General features: G+C 39.6%; 1 protein-coding gene across 3 annotated transcripts in view; it reads right to left on the reverse strand.

Moving 5' to 3' along the window:
• ADCY7 (adenylate cyclase 7) overlaps positions 1–18,885 on the reverse strand; it is a 722,067-nt gene that overhangs the window by 244,277 nt on the left and 458,905 nt on the right. The gene's annotated exons all lie outside the window — the stretch shown is intronic.

The raw sequence follows: 18,885 nt of genomic DNA on the forward strand, positions 1-18,885 counted from the left end.
TTTTACTATGTGATCCCTAAGATTTTTTACCCTTCTATATGATGGCATAGGAGGGAGTTTAAATGATTCTATCTCTGGATTATATTTTGACAAAAGGTGCCAGTGTTTTCTTACTATTCTAAAGATGTCATTACTCTTGTCACTGTATTCCATTGAAAGCACTAATCTATCTGTTCCTTTCTCTGTTGGTTTTTTATCATGTATTCTATCCAAATCCTGAATGTTTTTAGCGATATTTTCTTTTGGATATCCTCTTTGGATAAATTTATTGCCCATAGACACTAGTCTTTCTGGCAATACTTTTTGATCTCTAACTATTCTTTTAGTACGCAAAAGTTGACTCCTGGGTATGGATTTAAAAACAGTATCAGGATGGAAACTTTCATATCGCAGCAGAGTATTTCTATCTGTGGGTTTTACATATAGATCTGTACTTAATGTATTTCCATGTCGATATACAGTTGTATCCAGAAAGTTAATCTTTTGGATAGAGTAAGTAAGGGTAAATCTTAGGCCTGTCATGGAGGCATTGATATCCTCAACAAACTGTATCAGGGACTCCAATGAGCCCCCCCATATGCCAAAAATATCATCTATATACCTTAGCCACAGCTTACAATGGCTGATGAATGGCTGATTAGTGTAGACAAATTTGTTCTCAAAGCCACTCATGAACAAATTGGCATATGAGGGGGCTACATTGGAGCCCATGGCTGTTCCCCGCTTTTGCATGTAGTAAGTGTCTTGAAAGAGAAAATAATTGCAATATAGGACAAGTCTTAGCATGTCATCAAAAAAATCAATCTGAGATAGATTATATAAGCCACTGTCACTCAAAAAGCTTTTCACAGTCAATAGGCCTGCCTCATGGGGAATAGAGGTATATAAATTTACCACATCCAGTGAAAAAATTAACCAAGTATCCTCTATTTCAATCCCCATAAGTTTTGAAAGAAAATCATTTGTATCCTTAATAAAGGATTTTTGCTGTTTGACAAATGGAAAGAGGACTTTGTCCAGAAAGATAGAGATATTAGAAAAAATAGAATCGGTACAGGCCACAATAGGGCGTCCTGGTGGATGTAATAAGCTTTTATGGACTTTGGGTAATGTATAAAAAATTGGTGTTATAGGGTATTTGTTATACAAAAAATCATAGACCTGTTTAGAAATAATGTTATGTGTCAAAGCTCTATCTAATATGCCCTTAAGCTCTCTTTGTATTTCTTTAAGAGGATCATGATCCAGTATTTCATAAACCCCTCCATCTGACAGCTGTTGTAATATCTCCTGCACATAATAGTCAGTGTCTAACACTATTATTGCTCCGCCCTTGTCAGCATTTTTTATGGTGATATTTTTGTTATTTTTCAAAGTAGATATAGCCTCCCATTCCCCTTTTGTGAGGTTATGTTGTTTTGTGTAAGGATTTAATCTAGTTTTTTTCATTAGATTAGCAACATCTTGTTGAACAAATTTAACAAATGTTTCTACACCTGAGTTGCTTGTTGGAGGTACATATGAAGATTTTTTGTGCAGATTTAACTTTTTCAAATTCAAACATTCACTCTGCATATCATCTTCATTTATTGCATTAGTTTCACTTACATTGGCTACATTTTTACCACCATATATTGTTTTCAACCTTAGCAGTCTGAAAAATTTGTATAGATCTTTATCAATTTCAAACTCATCACAATCTTTCACTGGACAGTATGACAAGCCCTTCATTAATAAGCTATGCTCATTATCTGTAAGCTTATATTTAGAGATATTAATAACCAGATTAGTTTCAACATTTGCCTGTGGACTAGCATTGGGTATCACTGGTATAAACTCAGACAGTGTACTATCTACTATGTCACATTCTAAGGAGTTAATTTCAGGCAGTTCATTTTCCCTTAATATACCACACTCTAAGAGGTTAATCTCAGGCAGTTCATTTCCCTCAAGTGGATTTTCAGATAACACTAGCAATATTAGACAGTTCGTTCCATTCATTTCCCTTTATGAAGTTAGTAACAGGCAGTTCATTTTTGTTAAACAGTAAGGGGTTAACAACCGGCAACTTTTTTACCTCTATTGTTGCTTTCTCATACCCCTGCGATGTCTGGCTCCTCTCCGTGACCGCTGCGGCTGCCCTTGCTGGTTCCAGGAACTCCGTGTGTGCATCTTGTACTCCCTTTGATCGGCGGTGCTTCCGCCCTCCCCTCCGGTGTCGCCTTCTGAGCCTGTGTCTAAAAAACTCTCGCCGGATGATGAGCTGTCTTCCTTTTCTTGCGCTGCTGTAGTTCTCGGCTGTCTCCTCCAGCGTGGGCCCTCACGTCGTGACGTCTGGTCATGTGACCACTGGTACACTCGGTTGTTAGCATAGTCCGTTTCATCCCGTATGAATTTAACCCTTTTCCTTTCTTCCAGGTCTGAACGGTATTGTGCCAGTAATGCATCTACTTCTTCTTTAGTAGTTTTCAGCATATCCAGGGTGAGTTTAGTTTCCATTATTCTTTCCACTTCTGATACAGTTTTTTTCTGTTTCTCAATTTCCAGTTGTAGGCACTCCACGGTCAGGACGATAAGGTCAAATGAGCACTTATTCAGAATGCTCTCAAATTTATTTTTATACATTTCATTGTTAGATAGAATGGTGGGCCTCAGTTTAACTCTTAAGCCTCTGGGGATCCTTTTAATACGGTAGTATTCTGCAAGTGTCACAGAATGCAGTTCCAGAGATATCAATTTTCTTTTTGTTCTCTCATACTCTTTTTTAGTGTCTGCTTCTGCAGTGACCCTTAAGAAATTCCTTGATCCCAGGGCCAATGAGGTGATGCGTGCTGCATCTATGTCTGAATAAGAGAAAGTAGAAGGCTGCTTGTCCTCCATTATGTTTTCACTCACTACAGGTGCTCGTGACTCTGCTGATTCCATAAACAAGAAATAAGTGAGTTGAATCCAGCACCATAGGTTTTAGTAAAGTTTCTTTCCCACCTGTGTGCACGTTACCAAGGAGTATCAGCCAAACTCCAGTATATACAGTCCATGTAGAAAATAAGGTAACAGCACCACAGCACACAATCTTCTTTTAAAGGTGAAAAATCTTTATTTGAGGTTTAGCAACCAGTAAAAAAGCGACGTTTCGGACCTACATAGTCCTTAATCATGCATAAGTTAAAATCAAACAAACAGACTTTAAAAAGGGTATCTGGACCAATCATGCTTCAAGTCTCAGTGTTAATTGGTTTAACCCATACCTATCCAGGTTTGTAAATTTCAACAACACAGTGACCTCTAGTGGTACCAGAATATATTCCATCATTTAAAACCATTATAAAAACAAATACAAATCATAATCTCTATTCAGACCATATGGATGTAATGTGTTCAGACGTTTAATCCACCATACTTCTTTCTGTTTTAGTTTTAGTTCCCTATTACCCCCTCTTCTATGATGGGGGATATGGTCAATCACTTGAAAGCGAAGCTGGCTTACTGTATGGCCCATATTTGTAAAATGTGCTGATACTGGAAGTGACATATCTTTTGATTTAATGGATGCTTTATGTTGACTAAACCTATCCCTGGCGGCTTGGGTGGTCTCGCCAATGTAACAAAGGCCACATGGGCATTTAAGTAGGTAGATTGCATAGTTAGTTTGGCATGTATAATAAAACAATATATGGTGGTAAAAATGTAGCCAATGTAAGTGAAACTAATGCAATAAATGAAGATGATATGCAGAGTGAATGTTTGAATTTGAAAAAGTTAAATCTGCACAAAAAATCTTCATATGTACCTCCAACAAGCAACTCAGGTGTAGAAACATTTGTTAAATTTGTTCAACAAGATGTTGCTAATCTAATGAAAAAAACTAGATTAAATCCTTACACAAAACAACATAACCTCACAAAAGGGGAATGGGAGGCTATATCTACTTTGAAAAATAACAAAAATATCACCATAAAAAATGCTGACAAGGGCGGAGCAATAATAGTGTTAGACACTGACTATTATGTGCAGGAGATATTACAACAGCTGTCAGATGGAGGGGTTTATGAAATACTGGATCATGATCCTCTTAAAGAAATACAAAGAGAGCTTAAGGGCATATTAGATAGAGCTTTGACACATAACATTATTTCTAAACAGGTCTATGATTTTTTGTATAACAAATACCCTATAACACCAATTTTTTATACATTACCCAAAGTCCATAAAAGCTTATTACATCCACCAGGACGCCCTATTGTGGCCTGTACCGATTCTATTTTTTCTAATATCTCTATCTTTCTGGAGAAAGTCCTCTTTCCATTTGTCAAACAGCAAAAATCCTTTATTAAGGATACAAATGATTTTCTTTCAAAACTTATGGGGATTGAAATAGAGGATACTTGGTTAATTTTTTCACTGGATGTGGTAAATTTATATACCTCTATTCCCCATGAGGCAGGCCTATTGACTGTGAAAAGCTTTTTGAGTGACAGTGGCTTATATAATCTATCTCAGATTGATTTTTTTGATGACATGCTAAGACTTGTCCTATATTGCAATTATTTTCTCTTTCAAGACACTTACTACATGCAAAAGCGGGGAACAGCCATGGGCTCTAATGTAGCCCCCTCATATGCCAATTTGTTCATGAGTGGCTTTGAGAACAAATTTGTCTACACTAATCAGCCATTCATCAGCCATTGTAAGCTGTGGCTAAGGTATATAGATGATATTTTTGGCATATGGGGGGGCTCATTGGAGTCCCTGATACAGTTTGTTGAGGATATCAATGCCTCCATGACAGGCCTAAGATTTACCCTTACTTACTCTATCCAAAAGATTAACTTTCTGGATACAACTGTATATCGACATGGAAATACATTAAGTACAGATCTATATGTAAAACCCACAGATAGAAATACTCTGCTGCGATATGAAAGTTTCCATCCTGATACTGTTTTTAAATCCATACCCAGGAGTCAACTTTTGCGTACTAAAAGAATAGTTAGAGATCAAAAAGTATTGCCAGAAAGACTAGTGTCTATGGGCAATAAATTTATCCAAAGAGGATATCCAAAAGAAAATATCGCTAAAAACATTCAGGATTTGGATAGAATACATGATAAAAAACCAACAGAGAAAGGAACAGATAGATTAGTGCTTTCAATGGAATACAGTGACAAGAGTAATGACATCTTTAGAATAGTAAGAAAACACTGGCACCTTTTGTCAAAATATAATCCAGAGATAGAATCATTTAAACTCCCTCCTATGCCATCATATAGAAGGGTAAAAAATCTTAGGGATCACATAGTAAAAGCTGACATAGGTACAACTAAAATGTCTGATGTAAATTACTTAACTACCCCTAATAAAGGCTGTTACCCCTGCTTACACTGTGCCCAATGTAATTCAGTTATTAAAGGGAAATTCTTAGCACAAAATGACAAAAGAAAGCAATATACAATCAATGGGTTATATACATGCCAAACTAACTATGCAATCTACCTACTTAAATGCCCATGTGGCCTTTGTTACATTGGCGAGACCACCCAAGCCGCCAGGGATAGGTTTAGTCAACATAAAGCATCCATTAAATCAAAAGATATGTCACTTCCAGTATCAGCACATTTTACAAATATGGGCCATACAGTAAGCCAGCTTCGCTTTCAAGTGATTGACCATATCCCCCATCATAGAAGAGGGGGTAATAGGGAACTAAAACTAAAACAGAAAGAAGTATGGTGGATTAAACGTCTGAACACATTACATCCATATGGTCTGAATAGAGATTATGATTTGTATTTGTTTTTATAATGGTTTTAAATGATGGAATATATTCTGGTACCACTAGAGGTCACTGTGTTGTTGAAATTTACAAACCTGGATAGGTATGGGTTAAACCAATTAACACTGAGACTTGAAGCATGATTGGTCCAGATACCCTTTTTAAAGTCTGTTTGTTTGATTTTAACTTATGCATGATTAAGGACTATGTAGGTCCGAAACGTCGCTTTTTTACTGGTTGCTAAACCTCAAATAAAGATTTTTCACCTTTAAAAGAAGATTGTGTGCTGTGGTGCTGTTACCTTATTTTCTACATGGACTGTATATACTGGAGTTTGGCTGATACTCCTTGGTAACGTGCACACAGGTGGGAAAGAAACTTTACTAAAACCTATGGTGCTGGATTCAACTCACTTATTTCTTATATATATATATATATATATATATGTGTGTAATGACAAGAGGAGCATGAGAACCAATAGTTGCTGAATTACATAGATAATAACAAATAGCAATATTACATAGATTCTATTAGCGATATTCAGACAAAAGGGACAATCATGCAATCTAAAGAACGCCAAACACACTACTGTATATGCTAGTATAGGACCAGACTGTCCAGTAAGTGTGACCAATAAAGGGTCAGGATGGGCATATCACAGTCTTAAAGGCACCCTTTTGGTCAAAAGTACTGGGGCTGCCCCTGAGGAGTTTAAGGGTAGCTTGACATTAACTGTTATGAGCACACTGTCCTGAAAGTTTGCCACATCTTTCTATTTCTGTTTATAAAAGAAAGCATTTTAGGCAGTAGAAAATCTACCTAACTCCAAATAGGAATAAACTGAACTTGTATTGTCAGGAAGGGGGGGCTCTTAAAAGGCTTTTAAGAGGCTTACGTACTGGAAGCTGGGAATGATATTTACCTACTGCAAGCTGGGAATTATATTTACCTACTGCAAGAAGGGGAACATAATTTATGCTTACCTGATAAACTATTTTCTTTCTGTGCAGTGTCCACAAAATCCATTCATAGCCTTTGGTAAATACTTCACCTGGCCACCAGGAGGAGGCAAACACACCCCAAACAAAGCATTAAAAATGCCTCCCACTTCCCCTACCCTCTCAGTAGTTCAGGATGAGGATAAGGAAAATTAGAGAGAATAAAAGAGGTACAGAGGTGCCATAAGACTGCTGCCACTACATTATTTCAGGGCAGGTTTGTGGACTCTCACTGCCAAGAAAGAAAATAATTGATCAAGTAAGCATAAATTAGGTTTTCTTTCTAATGGCAGTCCATGAACTCCATTCATAACCTATGGGAAACCAATACCCAAACTGTGGAGTCCACGGAAATTTAGGGAGGGAAAGGCAGTTCTAAATAATAGGCACCGACCCTTAAAGAACCTCTCTCTCAAGAGACGCCTCTGCTGAGGCAAAACATCAAGTCTGTAAAATTTTGTGAAAGTATGTAATGAGGACCAAGCAGCAGCCCTACAAATCTGTTCAACTGAAGCTTTCTTTTGGAGGCCCAGGAAAAAGACACTGCACAAGTAAAATGCGCCGTAATCCGTGATGGAGGCTGCTGGCCCGCTTCTATATAAGTCATACAAATCAAACTTCTGAGCCAGAAGGATTGGGTAACAGCTGTGGCTTTCTGACCTTTGCACTTACCAGTATACAGGATAAACAAGGAAGATGATTGATGAAAATCCTTGGTAGCATGAAGACAGAACACATCAAGGCTCCTACAACATCCAGATTATGTAACAGCCACTTCTTAGAGGAAGAAGAATAGGGACAAAGTGACGGAACAATAATTTCTTGATTAATATTGAGAATTGGAGGAAAAAAAAACATCTTTGTCCGAAGTACAGCCTTATCCGAAAGAAACACTAGATAAGGCGGGTCACACTGGAGGGAAGACAATTCAGATACTCTACAAGCAGAGGAAACAGAAACAACACTTTCCAAGAAAGTAACTTCATATCAATAGAATGCATAGGCTCAAATGGAGCCTGAGAAGAACAAGATTAAGGCAGGTCTAATTCTAGCACTAGCTCGAACAAACGCCTGAACAAGCCAACTTTTTATGTCACCTGCGGGTGATCTTGCGAAACACCTCCTGGTTAGCGACCATTCCCTGGAGTGCTGTATCGGTCTGCTCAAAAAAATATGCTTCCCAATAGTCCACACCTGGAATGTGGATGGCTGAATTTTGGCATTGGCATGTCTCTATGACACTTCCCGCATTGCCAGAAAACTGAGTTCCGCCCTGAAAATTGACATAGGCCACTGTAGAGATGTTGTCCGACTGAAATCGAACTAAATGGATGAAACACAACTGGGGACATGACTGAAGGGTGTTGAAGATGGTGCTCCTTAGATTGCTGCCCAGAAAGAATATACAACAGGGCAGTAGCTCTCTCCAGTGAAGCCAACTGTGTATATACACTCTATACCACCAGAGTGCCCCAATAAAGTGTGTTGGGTGTATATCCACTGGAGGATTAAGAACATCAACCTCTGCAAAGGCAATAGGGGAATATGTCCAATAGATAAATCCTCAAACTCTAACTTCAGCGTGACAACTAGTCCATTTAGTAAAAGAAGAGGTTTCTCAATAAATACAAAACAGCACTTACCCTTGCCGTTCCAGGGAGGCTTCCAGGACAGACCCAGCTGCTATCAGTGTCTCCTGGCTGGGTCCTGTAACACCAAGGAAAGGCATTGTAACTAACACTGTTTGCCAAAAAGGGAGGATAGCTCAAACAAACTGGAGGAGGCATGGGAACTTCCATGCAACATCCAGAAGCTAGCATACACCAAAACTCTACCAAAAGGATTACATGGCTTTCAACAACTCCCCTGCCATCTCTTGCATGGAACAATCCATTGAGGACAATAATCAAATCGTCCAGCAGAACGCTTCTCTCTGCCTACCTCTATGAAGCGAGGCAAAGAACTACTGGGAGGGTAGGGAACATGGGAGGGATTTTTAATGCTTTGTTTGGGGTCTCTGCCTCCTCCTGGTGGCCAGGTGAAGTATTTCCAATAGGTTATGAATGGAATTTGCGGACTCTCACTGCCATTAGAAAACAATTATATGCACCTACTGCAAGCAGGGAATAATATTATATAGGCCAATTTCGAACATGCCTTTAAGAGACTAAAAACATAATTTATGCTTACCTGATAAATTCCTTTCTTCTGTAGTGTGATCAGTCCACGGGTCATCATTACTTCTGGGATATTACTCCTCCCCAACAGGAAGTGCAAGAGGATTCACCCAGCAGAGCTGCATATAGCTCCTCCCCTCTACGTCACTCCCAGTCATTCGACCAAGGACCAACGAGAAAGGAAAAGCCAAGGGTGAAGTGGTGACTGGAGTATAAATTAAAAAATATTTACCTGCCTTAAAAACAGGGCGGGCCGTGGACTGATCACACTACAGAAGAAAGGAATTTATCAGGTAAGCATAAATTATGTTTTCTTCTGTTAAGTGTGATCAGTCCACGGGTCATCATTACTTCTGGGATACCAATACCAAAGCAAAAGTACACGGATGACGGGAGGGATAGGCAGGCTCTTTATACAGAAGGAACCACTGCCTGAAGAACCTTTCTCCCAAAAATAGCCTCCGATGAAGCAAAAGTGTCAAATTTGTAAAATTTGAAAAAGTATGAAGCGAAGACCAAGTTGCAGCCTTGCAAATCTGTTCAACAGAGGCCTCATTCTTGAAGGCCCAAGTGGAAGCCACAGCTCTAGTAGAATGAGCTGTAATTCTTTCAGGAGGCTGCTGTCCAGCAGTCTCATAAGCTAAACGAATTATGCTACGAAGCCAAAAAGAAAGAGAGGTAGCGGAAGCTTTTTGACCTCTCCTCTGCCCAGAGTAAATGACAAACAGAGAAGACGTTTGTCGAAATTCCTTAGTTGCCTGTAAGTAAAATTTTAGAGCACGGACTACATCCAGGTTGTGCAGTAGACGTTCCTTCTTTGAAGAAGGATTTGGGCATAAAGAAGGAACAACAATCTCTTGATTGATATTCCTGTTAGTAACTACCTTAGGTAAGAACCCAGGTTTAGTACGCAGGACTACCTTATCCGAATGAAAAATCAAATAAGGAGAATCACAATGTAAGGCTGATAATTCAGAGACTCTTCGAGCCGAGGAAATAGCCATTAAAAATAGAACTTTCCAAGATAACAACTTTATATCAATGGAATGAAGGGGTTCAAACGGAACGCCCTGTAAAACATTAAGAACAAGGTTTAAACTCCATGGTGGAGCAACAGTTTTAAACACAGGCTTAATTCTGGCCAAAGCCTGACAAAAAGCCTGGACGTCAGGAACTTCTGACAGACGTTTGTGTAACAGAATGGACAGAGCTGAGATCTGTCCCTTTAATGAACTAGCAGATAAACCCTTTTCTAAACCTTCTTGTAGAAAAGACAATATCCTAGGAATCCTAACCTTACTCCAAGAGTAACCTTTGGATTCACACCAATATAGGTATTTACGCCATATCTTATGGTAAATCTTTCTGGTAACAGGTTTCCTAGCCTGTATTAAGGTATCAATAACTGACTCAGAAAATCCACGTCTTGATAAAATCAAGCGTTCAATTTCCAAGCAGTCAGCTTCAGAGAAGTTAGATTTTGATGTTTGAAGGGACCCTGTATCAGAAGGTCCTGTTTCAGAGGTAGAGACCAAGGTGGACAGGATGACATGTCCACCAGGTCTGCATACCAAGTCCTGCGTGGCCACGCAGGTGCTATTAGAATCACTGATGCTCTCTCTTGTTTGATTCTGGCAATCAATCGAGGAAGCAACGGGAAGGGTGGAAACACGTAAGCCATCCTGAAGTCCCAAGGTGCTGTCAGAGCATCTATCAGGACTGCTCCTGGATCCCTGGATCTGGACCCGTAACGAGGAAGCTTGGCGTTCTGTCGAGACGCCATGAGATCTATCTCTGGTTTGCCCCAACGTCGAAGTATTTGGGCAAAGACCTCCGGATGAAGTTCCCACTCCCCCGGATGAAAAGTCTGACGACTTAAGAAATCCGCCTCCCAGTTCTCCACTCCCGGGATGTGGATTGCTGACAGGTGGCAAGAGTGAGACTCGGCCCAGCAAATTATCTTTGATACTTCCATCATAGCTAGGGAGCTTCTTGTCCCTCCCTGATGGTTGATGTAAGCTACAGTCGTGATGTTGTCCGACTGAAACCTGATGAACCCCCGAGTTGTCAACTGGGGCCAAGCCAGGAGGGCATTGAGAACTGCTCTCAATTCCAGAATGTTTATTGGCAGGAGACTCTCCTCCTGACTCCATTGTCCCTGAGCCTTCAGAGAATTCCAGACGGCACCCCAACCTAGAAGGCTGGCGTCTGTTGTTACAATTGTCCAGTCTGGTCTGCTGAATGGCATCCCCCTGGACAGATGTGGCCGAGAAAGCCACCATAGAAGAGAATTTCTGGTCTCTTGATCCAGATTCAGAGAAGGGGATAAGTCTGAGTAATCCCCATTCCACTGACTTAGCATGCACAGTTGCAGTGGTCTGAGGTGTAAGCGTGCAAAGGGTACTATGTCCATTGCCGCTACCATTAAGCCGATTACCTCCATGCATTGAGCCACTGACGGGTGTTGAATGGAATGAAGGGTGCGGCAAGCACTTTGAAGTCTTGTTAGCCTGTCCTCTGTCAGGTAAATCTTCATTTCTACAGAATCTATAAGAGTCCCCAGGAAGGGAACTCTTGAGAGTGGAACGAGTGAACTTTTCTTTTCGTTCACCTTCCATCCATGTGACCTTAGAAATGCCAGCACTAACTCTGTATGAGACTTGGCAGTTTGAAAGCTTGAAGCTTGTATCAGAATGTCGTCTAGGTATGGAGCTACCGAGATTCCCCGCGGTCTTAGTACCGCCAGAAGAGCACCCAGAACCTTTGTGAAGATTCTTGGAGCTGTAGCCAATCCGAATGGAAGAGCCACAAACTGGTAATGCCTGTCTAGGAAGGCAAACCTTAGGTACCGATAATGATCTTTGTGAATCGGTATGTGAAGGTAAGCATCTTTTAAATCTACAGTGGTCATGTATTGACCCTCTTGGATCATAGGTAAAATTGTCCGAATAGTCTCCATCTTGAACGATGGAACTCTTAGGAATTTGTTTAGGATCTTTAAGTCCAGGATTGGTCTGAAAGTTCCCTCTTTTTTGGGAACCACAAACAGATTTGAGTAAAACCCCTGTCCCTGTTCCGATCGTGGAACTGGATGGATTACTCCCATTAATAAGAGCTCTTGTACGCAGCGTAGAAACGCCTCTTTCTTTGTCTGGATTGTTGACAATCTTGACAGATGAAATCTCTCTCTTGGAGGAGAGTATTTGAAGTCCAGAAGGTATCCCTGAGATATTATCTCTAGCGCCCAGGGATCCTGAACATCTCTTGCCCAAGCCTGGGCGAAGAGAGAAAGTCTGCCCCCCACTAGATCCGATCCCGGATCGGGGGCCCTCAATTCATGCTGTTTTAGGGGCAGCAGCAGGTTTCCTAGTCTGCTTGCCCTTGTTCCAGGACTGGTTAGGTTTCCAGCCTTGTCTGTAGCGAGCAACAGCTCCTTCCTGTTTTGGTGCAGAGGAAGTTGATGCTGCTCCTGCTTTGAAATTACGAAAGGAACGAAAATTAGACTGTCTAGTCTTGGCTTTGTCCTGAGGCAGGGCATGGCCTTTACCTCCTGTAATGTCAGCGATAATCTCTTTCAACCCGGGCCCGAATAAGGTCTGCCCTTTGAAAGGTATATTAAGCAATTTAGACTTAGAAGTAACATCAGCTGACCAGGATTTTAGCCACAGCGCCCTGCGTGCCTGAATGGCGAATCCTGAATTCTTCGCCGTAAGTTTAGTAAGATGTACTACGGCCTCCGAAATGAATGAATTAGCTAGTTTAAGGACTCTAAGCCTGTCCGTAATGTCGTCCAGAGTAGCTGAACCAATGTTCTCTTCCAGAGACTCAATCCAGAATGCCGCTGCAGCCGTGATCGGCGCAATGCATGCAAGGGGTTGCAATATAAAACCTTGTTGAACAAACATTTTCTTAAGGTAACCCTCTAACTTTTTATCCATTGGATCTGAAAAAGCACAGCTATCCTCCACCGGGATAGTGGTACGCTTAGCTAAGGTAGAAACTGCTCCCTCCACCTTAGGGACCGTTTGCCATAAGTCCCTTGTGGTGGCGTCTATTGGAAACATTTTTCTAAATATCGGAGGGGGTGAGAACGGCACACCGGGTCTATCCCACTCCTTAGTAACAATTTCAGTAAGTCTCTTAGGTATAGGAAAAACCTCAGTACTCGTCGGTACCGCAAAATATTTATCCAACCTACACATTTTCTCTGGTATTGCAACTGTGTTACAATCATTCAGAGCCGCTAACACCTCCCCTAGTAATACACGGAGGTTTTCCAGTTTAAATTTAAAATTTGAAATATCTGAATCCAGTCTGTTTGGATCAGAACCGTCACCCACAGAATGAAGTTCTCCGTCCTCATGTTCTGCCACCTGTGACGCAGTGTCTGACATGGCCCTAATATTATCAGCGCACTCTGTTCTCACCCCAGAGTGATCACGCTTACCTCTTAGTTCTGGTAATTTAGCCAAAACCTCAGTCATAACAGTAGCCATATCCTGTAATGTGATTTGTAATGGCCGCCCAGATGTACTCGGCGCTACAATATCACGCACCTCCCTCTGAGCGGGAGATGTAGGTACTGACACGTGAGGCGAGTTAGTCGGCATAACTCTCCCCTCGTTGTTTGGTGAAATTTGTTCAATTTGTACAGATTGACTTTTATTTAAAGTAGCATCAATACAGTTAGTACATAAATTTCTATTGGGCTCCACTTTGGCATTGCAACAAATGACACAGGTATCATCCTCTGAATCAGACATGTTTAACACACTAGCAAATAAACTTGCAACTTGGAAATACAAGAAGAAGCACAGAAGATCTATGACAGTTGAAAATTAATAAATTGAAACAGTTATAGCCTCAATCCTTGTAAACAACACAACTTTAGCAAAGGTTTAATCCCATTAGCAAAGATAACAAATTCTGAAAGCAGGAAACAAATTACAGAATAAACGTTTTTTATCTCAGTCAAACTATAATTCTCACAGGTCTGCTGAGAGAAATTACCTCCCTCAAAATAAGTTTGAAGACCCATGAGCTCTGTAGAGATGAACCGGATCATGCAGGGAATACAATGAGTTGCTGACTGAAATATTTGATGCATAGAAAAAGTGCCAAAAAACGGCCCCTCCCCCTCACACACAGCAGTGAGGGAGAAGAGAAACTGTCAGAAAAACAGATTAAGCAACTGCCAAGTGGAAAAATAGTGCCCAAACATTTATTCACACAGTACCTCAGCAAATGAAAACGATTTTACATTCCAGCAAAAACGTTAAACATAATCTCTAGTTATTAAACAGCTTTATGTATTTCATACAGTGTAATTCTAGTGAAGTACCATTCCCCAGAATACTGAAGTGTAAAGTATACATACATGACATTATATCGGTATGGCAGGATTTTCTCATCAATTCCATTGTCAGAAAATAAAAACTGCTACATACCTCTATGCAGATTCATCTGCCCGCTGTCCCCTGATCTGAAGTTTACCTCACTCCTCAGATGGCCGAGAACAGCAATATGATCTTAACTACTCCGGCTAAAATCATAGCAAAACTCTGGTAGATTCTTCTTCAAACTCTGCCAGAGAGGTAATAACACACTCCGGTGCTATTTTAAAATAACAAACTTTTGATTGAAGATATAAAACTAAGTATAATCACCATAGTCCTCTCACACATCCTATCTAGTCGTTGGGTGCAAGAGAATGACTGGGAGTGACGTAGAGGGGAGGAGCTATATGCAGCTCTGCTGGGTGAATCCTCTTGCACTTCCTGTTGGGGAGGAGTAATATCCCAGAAGTAATGATGACCCGTGGACTGATCACACTTAACAGAAGAAATATATTTAAATGTTTCGCTTCTCAATGCGTACAATAAAACAGATGCGGCTTGTGTTTCTCTCAGTTAACAGGTCAAATTAATTCTCTTATACAATTACTTCCTGCAGTAAAGCGACATGCTGAGGTTTATCCTGAATTACCCAGTAATATCCTGTTGAACATATTCAGACTGTAAAAGTGTATTAGATGTCAGCTCAGGAGGGAAATGAGTTGGAGTCACAGTATCAGGAAACTAAGATAAATACCAAAGAAGCAAAGCTAAACATAATTTGTATAGCTACAAGATCCATTCATATAGTAGTTGTCTCAATGCCTTATGTTTAATCCCCCATCTGTATTTCCTCCCAGTGGTCAGGTCAGAGCACAGAAGGCTAAAGGAGTATGGGACAGTTATTGGGTTGTATCTCCAAAAGAACATAACATAAAAAACATTCAAAAGATAACTATTAAAATAGTGCCTACAGTTGAAAAAAGAAAAGAAAAAAGAGAGAAAAACAGTATAGATGTGCTAAAAGATTAGAATGATAATATGCAGATGTATTTTTTTTTAAATGGTTTTGTTATTCGAAATTATCATGGTAGATAAACTGACAGTAGCTGATGACTCTAGCCTTGACTGATCATACGGCTTATAAGTAAAGACAGTTCGGAGATATATCAGTATATTTAAATGATTGCAGCAGCAGTTCCAGTTTAACGTTTTACTGTATTTTGCAAATAAGCTGCACATCTTTGAACGCTGTTAAACCAATAATACCTGAAAGTGTTATAATGTAAGAAAATGAGACAAGCGTCAGTGAAAAACAATTACATTTGATAGTGAAAACTACATTTTAAGAAACATGTCAGTGTGGTATTATTTGTCTGATGTTTTTGGCAACACATAGTTCAACTTTTCTATTGCAGCTACTATTTACATTTTTTGTATGATTATTTATATAGTTATCATTTGTTCGTAAAGAACGGCCAAATTCCATATAGTTTGACATAACATATGCGCTGCATTGAAAGAGTATATTTATTATTTTGGTGGAAGAACATAAATTCAGTTTGTGATGTGATCATGTATACACTTCAAATGGGCTTAGTAATGGTACATTTGGTATAATTGTGTATATGGTTTGAAAACTAGTGTATCTGTTACATTATTAAAATGATAAAATGTATTAATAATAAAATGCATATTCTTGCACTATTGAAGGGAAAATAGAAGTGTTTCTTCAGCAATTTCTTCAGGTTGTCATAAAGATAATTTACTGCAAGTCCTTCTATAAATCATCATATAAAAAGGTATGGTTTATATTGATATATAGTTCATATGTTCCAGCACTCACTCTTACCTAAAGAGTTATTTCTGCCAAGTTGCAATATTATACTTCATTAGTTTTGTTTTATATATAAACACATTCATGTTTTTCATATATTTATTAATACAGTATACCCCTAGCAATGACCAGCACAGCAACCCAGACAATACAACCTCTGATTGGTTTTACTGTACTAGTCTCCAATTAAAGGGGCAGTCTAGTAAAAAATAAACTTTCATGATTCAGATAGGGCATGTAATTTTGAACAACTTTCCAATTGACTTTTATCATCAAATTTGCATTGTTCTCTTGGTATTTTTAGTTGAAAGCTAAACCTAGGTAGGCTCAAATGCTAATTTCTTAGCCCTTGAAGGTCGCGTCTTATCTAAATGCATTTTCACAAGTAGAGGGCATTATTTCATGTGTGCCATATAGATAACATTGTGCTCATACACGTGGAGTTACCTAGGAGTCAGCACTGTTTGGCTAAAATGCAAGTCTGTCAAAAGAACTGAAATAAGGGGGCAGTCTGCAGAGGCTTAGATACAAGGTAATCACAGAGGTAAAAAGTGTATTAATATAACCGTGTTGGTTATGCAAAACTGGGAAATGGGTAATAAAGGGATTATCTATATTTTTAAACAGAAATTCTAGAGTACACTGTCCCTTTAATAGAAAAAAAAAAGACTATAGGCTTCAATGAAAATACAGAAGCTTACATATTTTATGTTTTTTTTATATATTATATATTATGTATATAGGATTGGAACAGAACTATCCTTTTAATCCATACAAAAAAGTTTGATTCTCTAATCCATACATATTTAATAAATGAGTTAGGTGTTTATGTTTGTGTCCTGTATCATGACTTTATGAATTTAACATAAGAAACAATAAACTGAAGTTTTAACTAATTTACAATTCTGTGAAATTCCTTTACCCATTTGGGATCTAACTTAATTCCTTTGCAACAGTCGCTGTACCTTGTACATCAGCCATTACAAGAGCTTCCCTGCGATGGCAGAAGTACAGGGTACGGTGGCCGTTGCAAAGAGGATAAACTATAGTACTGAGATTACAACTGCACTTGGCGAAAGCACCATTAATTCTGGTTTTGGAGAGATAATAGTCCTATACCCTGGCCATCAGGAACCCTTGGATTTTAAAGACTACTGGATGAGCAAAAGTAAGTTAATCAGTAGAGCTGCGCATCTTCACCTGTCTCACGATTCGATTACGATTATCATCGTAACGATTCGATTCTACGATGCATCGCGATGCATCACGATTACTGCCCATGATTTTCATGATCTTGTTCTATTCCATATTTTATATATATATACATACACACACACAGTATATATATATATATATATATATATATATATATATATATATATATACATATATATATATATATAATATATATGCATGCACACACAGTCATTGTCTAATGTTGTCTATAGGATAATAAAAAAAAAATAACAGAACTACACTTCAAACTAAGATGATTATACCAATATTTTGCCAATACTAAAACACTGACAAAGTAATAAAGTTGTCTAATAACTAATTCAGTTAGTGCTTTCAGCAGTTTGCAAAGCTGGTGGTAGTGGTATAAGGGATTATCTTAGTGGGGGATGGTAAAGTTAGTGTTGTGAGAGGTTTAATATTAAGTTTGGTAGGGGATTCAGGTGGTAAGGGGTAAATTATGGTGTATTATATAGTGATGCTTGGTGCATGTACAGTATACAAGTTTTTATCTTTGGCTCAGAGTAATGTATTGCAGCTGGAAGGTGAGGGGTTAATAAATTAATGCATAAGGATAGACGTATACATATGGGTGAGAGAGCACTCACACAACTGCACGATACACAATGAGTGAAAGGACATTCACACAACTACCAGATACATGTATGAGAGCACACTCACACAAGTTCACTATCTCCCTCATTGTGTATTACACAACTTACCCCTCCTCCCCTTAGCTGCCACAAAACTTACTCCAGCCCCTTGTACAGAACAGTTTACTTTCAGGACTTACCGTACTGAGCAGATAGTTACTACACAAAATAAAGCCAGGATCCCAACACACTTCATGCTGCTCCTTCTTGTTGCGTCTTTGTTTTACTGCCCTGTCTGCTACTGCTCACTGGATATTATTGTCCTGCACTGCTGATGTCACGCTCAGCATGAGCGCAAGTTATCTTATTGATGCGCTATTAGTCTGCTGCTGATGATATCACTGTGAGGACTGTGGAACAGCTGCCCCATCTCTGCTTCCTAGCAACTTGAAAGCCACAGTGTGTAGCAACACCTGCCCAGCCCTAGTGAGTGCAGCAGCTTGATTGCCAATGAAGCTATATATATATATATGTATATAGGCATTGCAAATCAAGCTGCCGCACTTACCGGGGCCAGTGTTGCTACGCACTGTGCCTTGCAAGTTGCTAGGAAGCAGCGTAAAGGCTGGAGCTGGTCCATAAATCAGATTCCCAGATAGCGCTGACTCGCAGGGGGTTTGTAGCCTAGGGCCCGCGGCCACTTCCAGAACTTTGCACAATCAGTAATAGTAGTAGTACCACAATATTCCACCCTACCACTACCTGATGAAAAAAACAATAGCCTCTGCGCTAATCTGGCCCTGAAGCCAGCCCGGCCCACCGGGCATTTGGTGGGGACACGTGATGCTGCGTGAATCGATTCAGCCTCTTCACTGCATCGATGCAGCATCGTTGAGGGTTGCATCGCGATGCATCGTGGTGGCGATTATTTTCAACATCCC

This window comes from Bombina bombina, chromosome 1 (genome assembly GCF_027579735.1).
Source record: "Bombina bombina isolate aBomBom1 chromosome 1, aBomBom1.pri, whole genome shotgun sequence".
NCBI classification, from domain to species: domain Eukaryota; kingdom Metazoa; phylum Chordata; class Amphibia; order Anura; family Bombinatoridae; genus Bombina; species Bombina bombina.